The following is a 13,468-nucleotide window of genomic DNA, read 5'->3' as shown; positions in this document are numbered from 1 at the left end:
GCTGTTATTATCTGTTACCTGTATTACCAATGGTAAATTTGGATGTGTCCTACTGGTACCTGGGAAGAAGTGGGGTCTCTCTGGCAGATCCCCCACAACATATTCACCGAGATGATTCACTGAGTCTGGAACAGCCTCTTTCCCCTGAGGCTCAGAGGAGGGGCTGATTGTGCTACCCAGAACATGAAGCCAGGGACATCTGTAGGCTGGATAGCCTTCCTGTGCCCAGAGGCCAGACTGTGGGACCTAGTATGTTGTCCTCCTTCCAGACGGCTCTCTGGACATTCCCTCCTCAGTGACCCTGGGGAAGTCCAGCTCTGATTTGGGCTCTGCAGTGTATAGAGGGGGCAGTATAAAGTAAGGTCCTATCTGCCGGGGCAACTAGAATCTGTTTTAACCTTCCCTCTTTCCTTCGCCCTATAGCTGGCTTCAGCCAAACAAGACAGCAGGGGGCGCTCCTGGGTCATCCCAGGAGAGAATTCTGGGCAACGGGTTTGTTCAGCCTGGACTCAGAACACTGGACATTTTGTCTGTCCACTTATCAGTCTGAGGGTGAGCAGGGCAGACCTTTTGAGAGCTGGAAACAATATTTTTCTAGCAGGCAGAGACAGAGATGTGAGAGAAAACTGACTTTTCTGACTTGTCCCTGAGATTCCTCAGGCAGGAAGGAACCTGACTTTTGCCTCTGGGAGATCAGCTAGTAGGGCAGGTCTCCATCCTGGGGCCATGGCCAACGCCAGGTGGGTCCCAGTTTGAACACAGTGTAACTCCTGGCCTCTTGCCTGTCCCCAGCAGCTGACCCTGGTTTGGCTATCTTTGGGGAACAGATTTTTTTTTTTTTTTTTTTTTTTCCAGAATGACTTCCAGATTAACCTGTGTAGCTATTGCCCATACCTTGCCCACTAGGTTCTTCATCACAGGAAAGAGAAAAAAAAATATATTTTTCTCTTTCTCCCAGATCTAGCAGAGTGCTCTGTAACTGTTCCTGGACCCATTTGGGATTCAGATGGGAATGGGGTGAGGCAGGGAGTGCTGAACAGGTCAGGAGTGTGGCACATTCCTGACCTTAGCTACCACAGCCAAAGCTTTCTGGGCAGCAGCTACTTCCCAGGACTCCACTCCTGCATTCTTCTAACCTCCATAAAGCCATAGACACTTAGGAATTTCTCCTTTCCTATAAGAGGGCCTGTTTGGACACTGATTTATGGGTACAAGAAGGGCAAGATGCCAGTATCAGGTTACACAGCCCCCAAAGAAAAACCGGCCTTTAGTTCAGGCACCTCCAAGTCCTCTCTATTCAAAGAACAGGGCATGGTGCTTGGTGTGGAGGATGGGATCCCTGGGCTGGAGACAAAGGCTTTGTTGCCAGTAGAGCTGAGGGCACAGGCCCAAGTCTGTGAATTTATTCTGGGGGAGGACATATCCGAGTCATCCTCAGATCTGTTCTCTGGCATCAGAACCCAAAGTCACTGGTTTTTCCCTAGAGTCTGGCTCTGAGCACCAGTACACCCGACGGGGCTTCAGGGTGCAGCTCGTATCCCAGGCTATGGAGGGGTGGATAAAGCCAGTGGAGATGTGTTTAGCATGAGAACTGCCTCACTTTCCTCAATGTCTTCAGGGTCCTGACTGCCTTACCCCACTTCCACTCTAACCTACCCCCAGGTATTACCTTTCAAGCTCTCTAGGGCAGCAGAGAGCCTTTTATGATTAAAAATCTGCAGAGAAACAGATTCTGTAGCTTGCCTATAGCCTTTTCCATGTATCTCCCACCTCTTTCTTTTTTTTCTTTTTTTTTTTAATTTTGTTATTTCTTTATTGATTATGGTATCACATAATTGTCCTCATCTCCCCATTCCCATCCCAAACCCCTCCCCATATGCCCACCCCCTGTTGTCCATGACCTCTGGTTAGGCTTATATGCATGCACATAAGTCCTTTGGTTGATATCTCCCCTTTGCCCCTCCCCTCCCCTATCTTCCTTCTGAGGCCCAACAGTCTGATTGCTGCTTCTCTGTCTCCAGGTCTGTTTCTGTTCATCAATTTATGTTGTTCATCATTTCCCCTAGATGTGTTAGATCATGTGATACAAGGAATTCCTTTATAAGGACCGAGACTGAGACAAGCCATAATGGTTATGCTGGGAGGCAAATGAATCAGTCTGTAGTGAATTCCTTTCTGGGTCAACAGTTTCTCCCACCTCATTCAACCAGAACATTTTCCCTGAGGTTTCATCTAAGTTCTTCCAACTATAGTTTTAGCCCACTTTTAGCTTGTGGCACACCCTGGAGACCCCTGGGACACCCACCTATGCAATTCGTGTGCCCCTGGACAAGTGAGGCACAGATGTGTGGAAAGGGCTGAGGCACAGATGTGTGGAAAAAGACTGCATCCCAAATCAGCCTATCGTGGGTCTGGAAGGTCAAAGTGTTACTGGGGTGGAGGAGCGTTGGTGTTTTCAAGGAGGAAGATGTGAAGGTTTGGAAGCAGTCTGCAGTTGTTTAGTCATATCTGAGGTCTCCTGCTGGAAATGAGGCCTCAACTGGACCAATAAAAGACAGGAACCTTTAAGAAGCATTGTAGCCTCATCTGCATGGTTCTGTCATCCATTCTCTGGTGTTTCCTATCCCAGCCTAGCATCTGACACTCTATGTAGGGGCAAAACTTTTTCTAAGTGACAATTTACTCCTCTCCCCTGTGTGCTGGACATTAGGAGGACGTCAGCCTGCTCAGGAAACCTCAGGATCCGGAGATGGAAATGAGGGAGTGCAAATGTCAAAGGCTCATGTTTGGTCTAGACCATGAGTTGGAAGTTCACTAGCATGGCTATTAGGAATGACCAATCCCCACCCCCTCACCCACTACAATTCCAGAAGCCTCATTTTCACAGCCTCTACTGCTTAGGGAATTAGGAGTTTGGTCCAGCTCAGTGACGGCTCCCTGGTATATAATCTGAAGGCCTTGAGGTGAAGAGGGGGTGTAGAAATCATAATAAAAGCAGCTCCTATTCATTGAACACTTTCTATGTTTAAGGTATTGATCTAAGCATTTCACATGCTTTGTCTTTTATAATCTTTAAACAACCCATTAAATAATGATCCCTATTTTTTCAAATGAGTAAACGGACGATTTAATGACAATAACAATTAAAATAGTAGCCAGGACCGGTTTGGCTCAATGGATAGAGCGTCGGCTTGGGGACTGAAGGGTCCTGGGTTCGATTCCGGTCAAGGGCATGTACCTTGGTTGTACCTTGGTTGCGGGCATATCCCCAGTAGGGGGTGTGCAAAAGGCAGCTGATTGATGACTCTCTCTCTCTCTCTCATCGATGTTTCTAACTCTCTATCTCTTTCCCTTCCTCTCTGTATAAAATCAATAAAATATATTTAAAAAAAACAATTAAAATAGTAATAATGAAAAAATTTTAAGTTTTAATTTTTATTTATTTTTGTTCATTTTTATTGTTTGTTAATCTTCACCTGAAGATATTTTTTCCATTGATTTTTTTCTTCTTCTTTTTTTTTTTAGAGAGGGTGCAAGGGAAGGAGGGATGGATGGGGATGGGACGGAAGAAAGAGAGAGGAACGAGAGAGACACATGGATTGGTTGCCTCCTGCATGTGCCAATGGATGCCTAGGCTGATGCTCTAGTCGTGGAACCACACTGGCCAGACCTAATTTTTTTTTTTTTAAATCAATCTTTATTGTTCAAATTATTACAAAGGTTCCTCATTTCTTCCCCCTTCCACCAGGTTCCCACCCCACCCTCCGCCCCCTCCCCACCCCCATGGTCCTCATCCATAGGTGTACAGTTTATGTTCAGTCTCTTCCTCCCTCCCTTTCCCCGAGAACAGTCAGTCCACTCCCCTCCCATATCACCGACTCTACTACAATGAACCGCTATTATTGTTCATCAGGTTTTTCAATCTCCTTTTGTTGTTGTTGTTGTTTTTTTAATTAATAAACTTTTACACTTCTAAGAATAAATTTTAAAATCTAATAATTTTAAACCTTGTTTTTTTTCTGCCCTGGGAATTGAGAGCAAACTTGTTTACATGTAAACTTGCCCTTAGGCTATCAAAAGGTGTAGCCATTCAAGTGTAAATGGACACATTGTTTAAACATAGCTGCTGGTTGGAATTGGATTACCTGTTCTGGGTGGGAAGGGCTTGTCATTCCCTTTCTCCATTAAAATTAAGGTGTTAGCTTTAAAACCTCTTTTTGGCAAGAGGCCTTAAACTTTCAGAACTTTAAATTTTTCAGATAGTAAATCAGTTACTTAGCATTTTCTCAAATCAATAATACCTCCACATACCCAAGGATATACTTCACACAAAAGACATTTCCCAATAGATCAACCAACCTCATCCAGGCCCCACACAAGGCACTCACAGATCTACACCCCAGCGCTATACTAACTCAACACATCCAGATCTAAGCCTTCCTCATTTGATTCAGCAGACCCTCAAGTTTCCCCAAAAGTTTCCAGCCATGTCTGAGAGGCAGCCTTGGGGCAGAGGCAGGCGAGGAGAGAGCTGTTTCGGGCCTGGCTGCTCCGGGCCTGGCCTCTGTTGCTCTGATCCGCTCCACAGCCAGCTGCTCCGGGTCTGGCCACTGCCGCTCCCGACCTGGCTGCTCCGGGCGTGGCTGCTACTGCTCCGGGCCTGGCCGCACCCGACCTGGCTGCTCTGGGCCCCGCCACTCCGGGCTTGGCCGCTCCCAGTCTGCAGACCTAATTTTTTAAAGCTGATCCAGTGGCAGGCCCTGAACAAGCACATTATATGTATGATATGATTAAGTTCTGGGAATTTATCATATTATCCCCATTTTCAACTAAGAAAACAGACAGAGAGAAGTGACTTGCTCAAGGTCATACAATCTTAGAAAGTGACAAAGCAAGGGCCAAACCCAATTCTGTCTGATTCCCAAACAGCCTGTGCTCCTCATAATTCCTTAGCAACACTGCCTCCCAAGGGGCCATCATGGAGGGAGCAGGTGCTTATGGGAGAGAGCTCTACTGGCATTTATTTATTTATTTATTATTTATTTTAAAATTCTATTGGCCTTTAAAACCAGGGGGCCCATGGACTCAGCCAGGAGCTGAAACATCTGCCATGCAGGGAAGCTGTGGAAAAGCACCTCCCTATTCCTACCTGACAGTGAGAGAAGCTTTGATGCTATTTTTCTCACCCACCTGCTAGTGCAAACCCACAAACTGCAGGAAAACAGACCCTGGAATAGGCTGGACAGAGAGGCAGGGGATATTAGCGTTGGCTTGAAGCTTCTGCCTTCTTGCTCATTATGAGATGTGTACTCCCACCCTGGCAGCCTGCTGTCAGTCTCTGCTCTCTTTTCAACCTCACTGTGAATCTTACTGGGCTATGGTTGCCTTGGTAACTTGATGGGAAACTTTTGAGGCTTTCTAGAGCCAGAGAGGGCTATGGAGGGAGGAACCATGTTCTGTTAGGCAGCCAGTCACAAAAGAGAAGAAACCATTCCAGTACTCACTGCCTCAGCCAGCCAGCCAGCCAGCCAGCCAACCAGGACTTTCTTGAATCTGGCCTCATCTTCTCTGTTGCATCTGTAAGAGCTTTGCAGCTTTGGGGGCTGGGCCTGGGAGGAGGGAGCTATTAGGTACTGCTGTGCCCTGGGAGTTGGCTCATTGTTTTCAGAGCTCCCCGGACTCCTGCTTGCTCCTGTATCCTGACTCTGAAATCTTAATTGGTTTTATGAAGTTCAGGTTTTATTTCTTATTAAACAGCTAATTTCAATGAGGGGCCTCTAGATTGCTGACTCTCCAATCCACACCAGGCAGACTGATGAGATCCCTGTGGGCTGGGTGGGCTGGTGGGGGAGGGAGAGATAAACTCCAGGTGGGAGGAGGAGCCAAGTCTCTGTGATGGGATCTAGATGGAGCACTGTCTGGCCCTTGAGGAAGCCCACACATCTGAGGTGGGCCCCTGCAAATGCTGTCCTTAGGAAAGGGAGATAGGTGAGGCTCTCCTTCCAGGGGCCTCTGGCAACTCTCTCAGGCTTCTAGGGAGATTCCTATAGGGGGCTGTCTTTGGCTGTGCCAAGAAATTTTTTTTTTGCAATAAACATTCATGTTTCAAGAAAAAAAGATCTTAAATATAATAATATTACAAAACTATACTAATATAGTATAATATCACAAAAGTTGTAGAAAATATTACAAATCTGCAAATAACAGTATTGCCTCTATTCTAATTTTTTTTTCCTGGCTCTATTTTTGTTTATCAGTTTATGTTGTTCATTAAATTCCACAAATGAGTGAGATCATGTGATATTTATCTTTCTCCAACTGGCTTAGTTCGCTTAGCATAATGCTCTCCAGATACATCCATGCTGTTGCAAATGGTAAGAGTTGATTCTTTTTTTTCTCTCCTTTTTTTTTTTTTTTTTTTTTAACAGCAGTGTAGTATTACATTGTGTAGATGTACCACAGTTTTTTAATCCACCCATATGCTGATGGGCACTTAGGCAGTTTCCAAATATTAGCTATTGTAAATTGTGCTGCTATAAACATAGGGTGCATATATCCTTTCTGATTGGTGTTTTTGATTCCAAGAAATCCTCAATCTTGACACCATTGTTAGCTGTGGAGCTGTTTCTTCTTCCTTCTTTCCTAGTCTTCATCCTTTTCATTCTCTCAAAGACTCAGTTTAAATATGGCTTATTTCTTCCTTAGGTCAGTCTTTTTTTTTTTTTTAATAAAGTGATCCTTTCTTTTTCTTTCTTTCTTTCTTTCTTTCTTTCTTTCTTTCTTTTCTTTTCTTTTCTTTCTTTTTTTTTTTTTAAATATTTTATTGAGTTTTTACAGAGAGGAAGCGAGAGGTACAGAAAGCCAGAAACATCGATGAGAGAGAAACATCGATGAGAGAGAAACATCGATCAGCTACCTCCTGGGAATGTGCCCACAACCAAGGTACATGCCCTTGACCGGAATTAAACCTGGGACCCTTCAGTCCACAGGCCGACGCTCCATCCATGAGCCAAACCGGCTTCGGCCCTTAGGTCAGTCTTTATGACTGGTCTCTGTTTCTCTCTTGGTCTTTCCCCTCAGTCCTAGTCCTAAATCAATCAATCAATCAATCTATTATCTATCTATCTATCTATCTATCTATCTATCTATCTATCTATCTCTTTTTGACCTCTTTCCCTCCCTCCTGCTCCTTTACTCCTCTCCAGGTGGGAATTGACTTGCTGCCCATTATAGGGGCAGCTCCACTCACTGACTGACTGGTGGCACAGACAGGGTCTGCTGATGGTGGGGGATGGACAGTGGGAGAAATTCTACCAGTGCTGGTATGGCCTCCCTCTAACCCTTGTGGTCAGGGAGAGCATGGGGGCCAGATGTTTACTCAGTCTCTCTAGGCTAGAAGCTGCTGTCCAGGTTTGTGACTTCCAGTTGGGCTGAGAGATTGGCCCTGTCTCTAGACCAGGCTGAACAGCTGTGTGCCTTGTTCCCACTGGAAAGGATCTTTGACAACCTGCTCTGCTAGTTACAGTCTGTCTGATCTCATGTCCTCTTCCAAAGGGGCGAAGGTGGCTGGCCCATTCATGGCAGACACATAATTGCATTTCAGACAGTTGCTGGATATGGCTGGCAGTGGGACAAAATAAACTTAGGAAAACACTTACCTTATCAACATATTGTCAAACTCCCCCTTCCCTTTGTTTTCTGACTCAGTGGCCAACTCCCTAGGAACTGCTTCATCTTTAGAGTAAGTCCAACCTTGCAAGGAAAGAAGGGAGGAATGAGACTGGAACTGCTCAGATCAGGAGGGCTGGAGTCCTTGGCTTCAAAGATCAGGCCCTCTTTCTTTTCTCCCCTCCTCCACTTAATTAGCTAATGTCTGTAAAGGGCTAAGTGGCAGGAAAGCCCTATACAAATGTTGAGCACAATTTTATTTCTAAGACTCACCAAGGATATATTTGCAGACTTTAGCTTAAGGTCACTGGGCCTACTTGGGAAAGAAGGAGAACTCCCTTGCCCGCAGGGCCCAGAGAGAGGAGGTCCCTCAGAAGCTGGGGCAGGTCAAGGAGAGGTCACAGTGGAGGCCAGGATCCTGTCGCCTTGGTGTTTCAGCTGAGCATCTTGTCACCATGTCCCTCCTAACTGATAGGATCCTAGAGGCTCAGCCCTCTCTGCAGAGACCACTCTCAGAGACTTTCCAACAGGAGATCATGCTAATATTCACAAGAACTAATATTTACTGAACACTGACTATGTGCCAGACTGTATGAGGGGGAGGGGAGCTTTCCAGCTTGGGGAGAAATCACTGCTTCTCCATGGCAGTGAGTGGAGGAGCTTTCCAGTGGGTGATCCCTGTGAGCTGTAAGCCGGGTCTGCAGGAATTCTCTCTAAAAACTCTAGGAGCTGGTACCACTTACTCTACTCTGACCCATGAGAGGAATTTTTGTTTGCGATCCAGGTCCCTCTACTGTGATGTTCGGCAAGCTTCTGGACTATGACAACTCATCTAGCCCTAAATCCTTGACAGGCTCCATGTCCAAGGGGCAACTTTCCAGTGTTTGTACTGCAAGGCCTGCCTGTCAGACTTCTATGTTATCCAATTCAGAGGAGCAGTCCCCTCTATCCATCTCTGGGCTGGACTTGGTTCTGGGTGAGGGCCAGAGTGGCAGAGGCTGGGAGAGTGGAATAGCCAAGCTTATTCCTCATAGCTCCATAGTCAAGGTGAGTGCATTGGGAGGGCAAAACAATCAGCAAAGCAGGGAATGGAGGGTTCCGGAAGAGGCAGGCAGGCCAGGCTGGGAATATTGATAATGTGTTTCAAATATTGCCTGGGCCTCCTTTGTCCCTATCCCTTACCCTCTAAAATTTGAACAGAGCTGGAATGGGTTTTCTGAGAGACAAGATCCTTTAGCACCAAGCATCGCCAGCCTCCACTCTGTCCCTAGTTGTTCTCTGGTTTCTCTCCAGAGCCCCAGGGCCTCCATATATCATCAGTTCATTTCCATTCTGATAAAAGTCACTAGTTCTTGAAAAAGCATGAATTCCCAGTTGAGGCAGCACCCCATAACCTGAGGAGGAGTACAAATGGATGGAGATATGGGGGCAGGGGGCAGACACACACATAGGTGCACAGACACACAGTGATACTTGATCCCAGGGGTGTGTTAATGGACACAAACCCTCTGGTGCATACAGCACACATACTTTTGCACATGGACATGGGGATTTTTTACATGCCCAGGTATAGTTATACTAGAGAGCCCACAGAGGTGATTCACTGCAGCCACACTCAGTTTCTTACAGTCCTGAGATTCACTCAACATCTAGTCCTGCAGTGCAGCATCCAGCAGCCTCAGCCTTCTGCAAACACAGAGGCCAGCTCCCCAGACTCAGGGGAGGGGAGTGGAATGTGAAAGCAGAGGTTAGAGATCTGTGAGCTCCATTAGCCAAAAGGAGCATGTCTGGAATCTAAAAGCACAGGGACAAGGGCACTGCGGAGCAGTTCCTGACAGCGAGTTCACATTTCCACCCCCTCCTCCAGCAGGAAGTGCCTCACAGTCATAAAGACATTTAGGGATTAGAGCAGCTCCCTTAATAAAGGCTGCTTGTTCAAAAGGTGCTTTCAGTTAATTTGCATTTACTTCATGGACATTAAAATGTGCAGAAGAGCAGCCTCCTCAGACTCCTTTCACTGTCTCCCTTTTAAGTCCCTGAAACCCCCATTCCTTCCTTTCAGGCTCCTCTCCTCTCTGCCCCCACCAGTGGGCATGGGTATGAGTCTGGCTGGGCCATGCTTTTCAGCAACCCAGTGACCTTGATGGGGAGTGGAGGTGGTCAACACTAGCCATTGGCTCATGACCCATGAAGGGGCAGCTCCAGGGACAGCCAGAGTTTTCCATAGGAGAGGACAGAGGACCAAGGACCCAGAGAATGTTCCAAGTTTACCCAAGGCAACTGCAAGCCTGACCCAGGGAAGGATGAGTCTATTTGCCGCTTACAAATGGGGGTACGATGGAGGGGTAGGTAGAGTCAGTTTCAACTTCTAAGTCTTCCTCTGGCAACCACTCCCAAGCATTCAGTTATTTCAAAGAATAATTAATACCTACTATGTGCCAGGTTTTATGCTAAGCACTTGGAATACAGTGGTGAATAAGACAGATCCTAGCCCTAACCAGTTAGGCTCAGTGGATAGAGCGTCAGCTTGCAGACTGAAAGGTTCCAGGTTCGATTCTGGTCAAGGGCATATACCTTGGTTGTGGGCACTCCCTAGTAGGAGGTGTGCAAGAGGCAGCTGATCGATGTTTCTCTCTCATCAGTGTTTCTAACTCTCTCTCCCTCTCCCTTCCTCTCTGTAAAAAATCAATAAAATATATTTTTAAAAAAAGACAGATCCTAGTCTAATTGGGAAAAACACAGGAAATGAAGATAGGATTACTAATTATATAATGAGTAGTACAAAGAGAACAAACAGGTACTGAGATAGAAAGGGGACCCTACATCAGATAGAGTAATCAGAGAAGGATAGTAATATAGCAACAGACCAGGAAAAACAGGAGCCATGGGAAGAGCATTTTAGGCTGCAGGAACTGCCAGTGCAAAGGCCCTCTGGTGGCAATGGCTGGAGTGATTCTTGATGAAGCTGACCTGGTTAAGATGGGCAGGGTCAGGTCTTGTGAGCCATGGCAAGGAATTTGATGTTATCCTAAGGTGGAGAGAAGTTCACAGAGAGATTTAATCAGGGAAGCAGAGCCATGAACTGACCTTCATTCAACAGGAGGCTGTGTTGGAAGGGTACTAGTGGATGCAGTAGGTCAATAAGGAGGCTATTGCAGCCATCCTAGCAAAGAGGGGCAGGAAAGAGGGAAGGAAAGCAGGCAACTTTTTTTTTGGGGGGGGGGGGGTGTGTGTGTGGAGAGAATCAAAGTCCTCAAGTCACCTGCTAGGGACAAATGAAGAATTCCTCTCTTGATTTGTTATTTTATCACCAATGTACATCATGGGATTTGCCATCCCAGCTCAGGGCAAAGCCATGGCTGGTGCCTTCTCATCCCCACATCAGCCCATGGTGAGGGTCCTGTCTTTTGGAGATTCTCCAGGGAAAGTGCCCATCTGCCTCCTTCTGGCACATTCTGCAGGACTGGGAGAAGGTTGCCATCTTGGGGAGAGGGGGCAAGTTTCAATGTCTTCTTGCCCAGTTGATGCGGAGCATGTCCATAGTGCTACACACTGGGTAGTGTCCAGCTCAGACCTGGCTGAGTCAGGAAGGCACAAAGCCACCCACCTCCACTCCCTAAGACAGAGCTCAAGAGACCTTAGAGTCATTGCAGTTCCCAGCTGCCCCTCCCACCATCAATCAGGGAATAAAAAGGATATCAGAATCAGGACTAGGGGAATGAGGTGCCTGCTCAGAGCCTGAATCACCCCCCAGGGATTCAGGAATATGAGGCAAGGATCCTGAGCTTGAACATTTACAGGTAGCACTCAGGATTGAAAACTGATTTATAGTCTGCCGGCAGGCAGGAGGGAGCAGAAGGAAGGTGGGGAGCTCTGCTCTGTGTACAGTTCAGCCTTATTGGGTGGTGGTAATTATATATTACATTGAACTGTCCTTGTAGCACAGTGAAGGGCAGTGGGACTGAGACTCTAAATCACACTTCCCTGATGCCCCCCATAGCTCACCAACCTGTGATGTGGCCCCAGAGCCCAGGACTGACTCTTACACACACACACACACACACACACACACACACACACACACACACACGCATCTGAGGGTGGGGCGGCGGGACTAGCCTGATTGGGAACCCACAGAGCAGGAAGATGGGACGGTAACATTTCTGTAAGCTTCCAGGAGCTGCTCATCCTAAAGCCTCATTGTTTATTTCCCCTTCACCTCCCATATTCTCTATCCCCCTTCTTCCACTGGGGCTTGAATATGGGCTCTGCCATTTAAAGAAGACCTCCCTGTCCACCCTTCATTCGTTTGCTCCTGTAGCATCTCTTTTCACACCACAGTCACTACCTTGGTTTGTTTGGGATCTCATTATTTTCTCCTTGAATTTTCATTTCTCCTAAATCATCCTTACTCTAAATCCAACATTCTTTGTTGTCATGTTGACCTCCTCAAACACATCTCTCACCATAATCTTGATCTCTTTGGTCAGGGAATTGTAGGTGTGGGCAGAAATGGTAAAAAACTTTGGGTTCTTGAAGGCTCAGGGGGGAAGAATTCTCCCCAGGCTCTTCACAGATTGGTGATTGCTGGCTCTCTGCCCACCCTGAGCCCAGCAGGAACACCGGTACTCCTCATCCTTCCTTCCCTGGCTAGACCTTGGTCCTTAGACCAATCACTTGGATTTCCCACAAATGCCCTGTTCCTTTATCCAGGGCCCCACCCACAACTTCATTAGGGAGGTGGTTGTACTTAATGGTGATGAGAAAGGGCGCTCTGGGATCAAACAGATCTGGATTTGAATTCCGGCCAGGACCATGCACCAGTTATCTGATTAAGAACAAGAACTATGTGTCCGACCAGTGTGGCTCAGTGGTTGAGTGTCAATGACCCAGAAGGTCATGATTCAATTCCCGGTTAGGGCACATGCCCGGTTGGTAGCTTAATCCCCGGTGTGGGGCATGCAGGAGGCAGTTGATCAATGATTCTCTCGCACCATTGATGTTTCTATCTTTTTTTCTCCCTTCCTCTCTGAAATTAATAAAAAAGAAAAGAAAATAGAAGAAAAGAACAAGAACTCTGCAACCAGACTGCCTGAGTTTGAATCTTAGTCTCCTACTCTTTAGTCTGGCTAGGGCAAGTTATAACCTTTCTGTGTAGTTTCCCCATTTCTAAAATAAGGATAATAATAGTGCCTACCTTGTAGGATTATTGTGCAGATTAAAGAAGTATAATATGTAATGATTTTTGTAATCTTCCCTAGATTGTGAACTATTTATTATTATAATTTCACCTCTCAGAATCTCAGTTTCCTTGTTCAGAGCCAATCTCCATAATATATATCTTTCCTACCTCAAGGTTGTGAAGATCAAATGACTCTCAAAAGCTCTACAAATGTAAGGTATTATTATTTATCAGGTACTTGCTTCTTGAGGTTTTCAAGGTTTGGGCAAGAGGTTCACCTTCCCTTTAACAACAAAGCATTACCTTCATCTTCCTCTTCACCAGCCTCATGAAAGAAAATGTGGCATTCTGGAGCTAAGAGCAGCCTTGAAGGCCATAGGATCCTCTTCTGCCCAAAGGAAGGGGCATACTGGGCCATTCCGGCAGATGGGCATCTTTGGCAGGGAGATGGTTTCAAATGAGGCTGCTAGTTTAGTTAAGACCAGAGAGTTTATTCTCTTCATTGCAGAGGTTAACACAGCTTTATTACAATTTGGGGGAGCCCTCGTTAAGAAAAATAGTATAAAATTAAGAGCAGGCTTTGAAGAGGGCCTGTGCAAATGAGGAGCCCTGAAGCTT

The sequence above is a fragment of the Pipistrellus kuhlii genome, unplaced genomic scaffold (assembly GCF_014108245.1).
Source record: "Pipistrellus kuhlii isolate mPipKuh1 unplaced genomic scaffold, mPipKuh1.p scaffold_m20_p_8, whole genome shotgun sequence".
NCBI lineage: Eukaryota > Metazoa > Chordata > Mammalia > Chiroptera > Vespertilionidae > Pipistrellus > Pipistrellus kuhlii.
Note: the sequence above shows the minus strand (reverse complement) of the source record.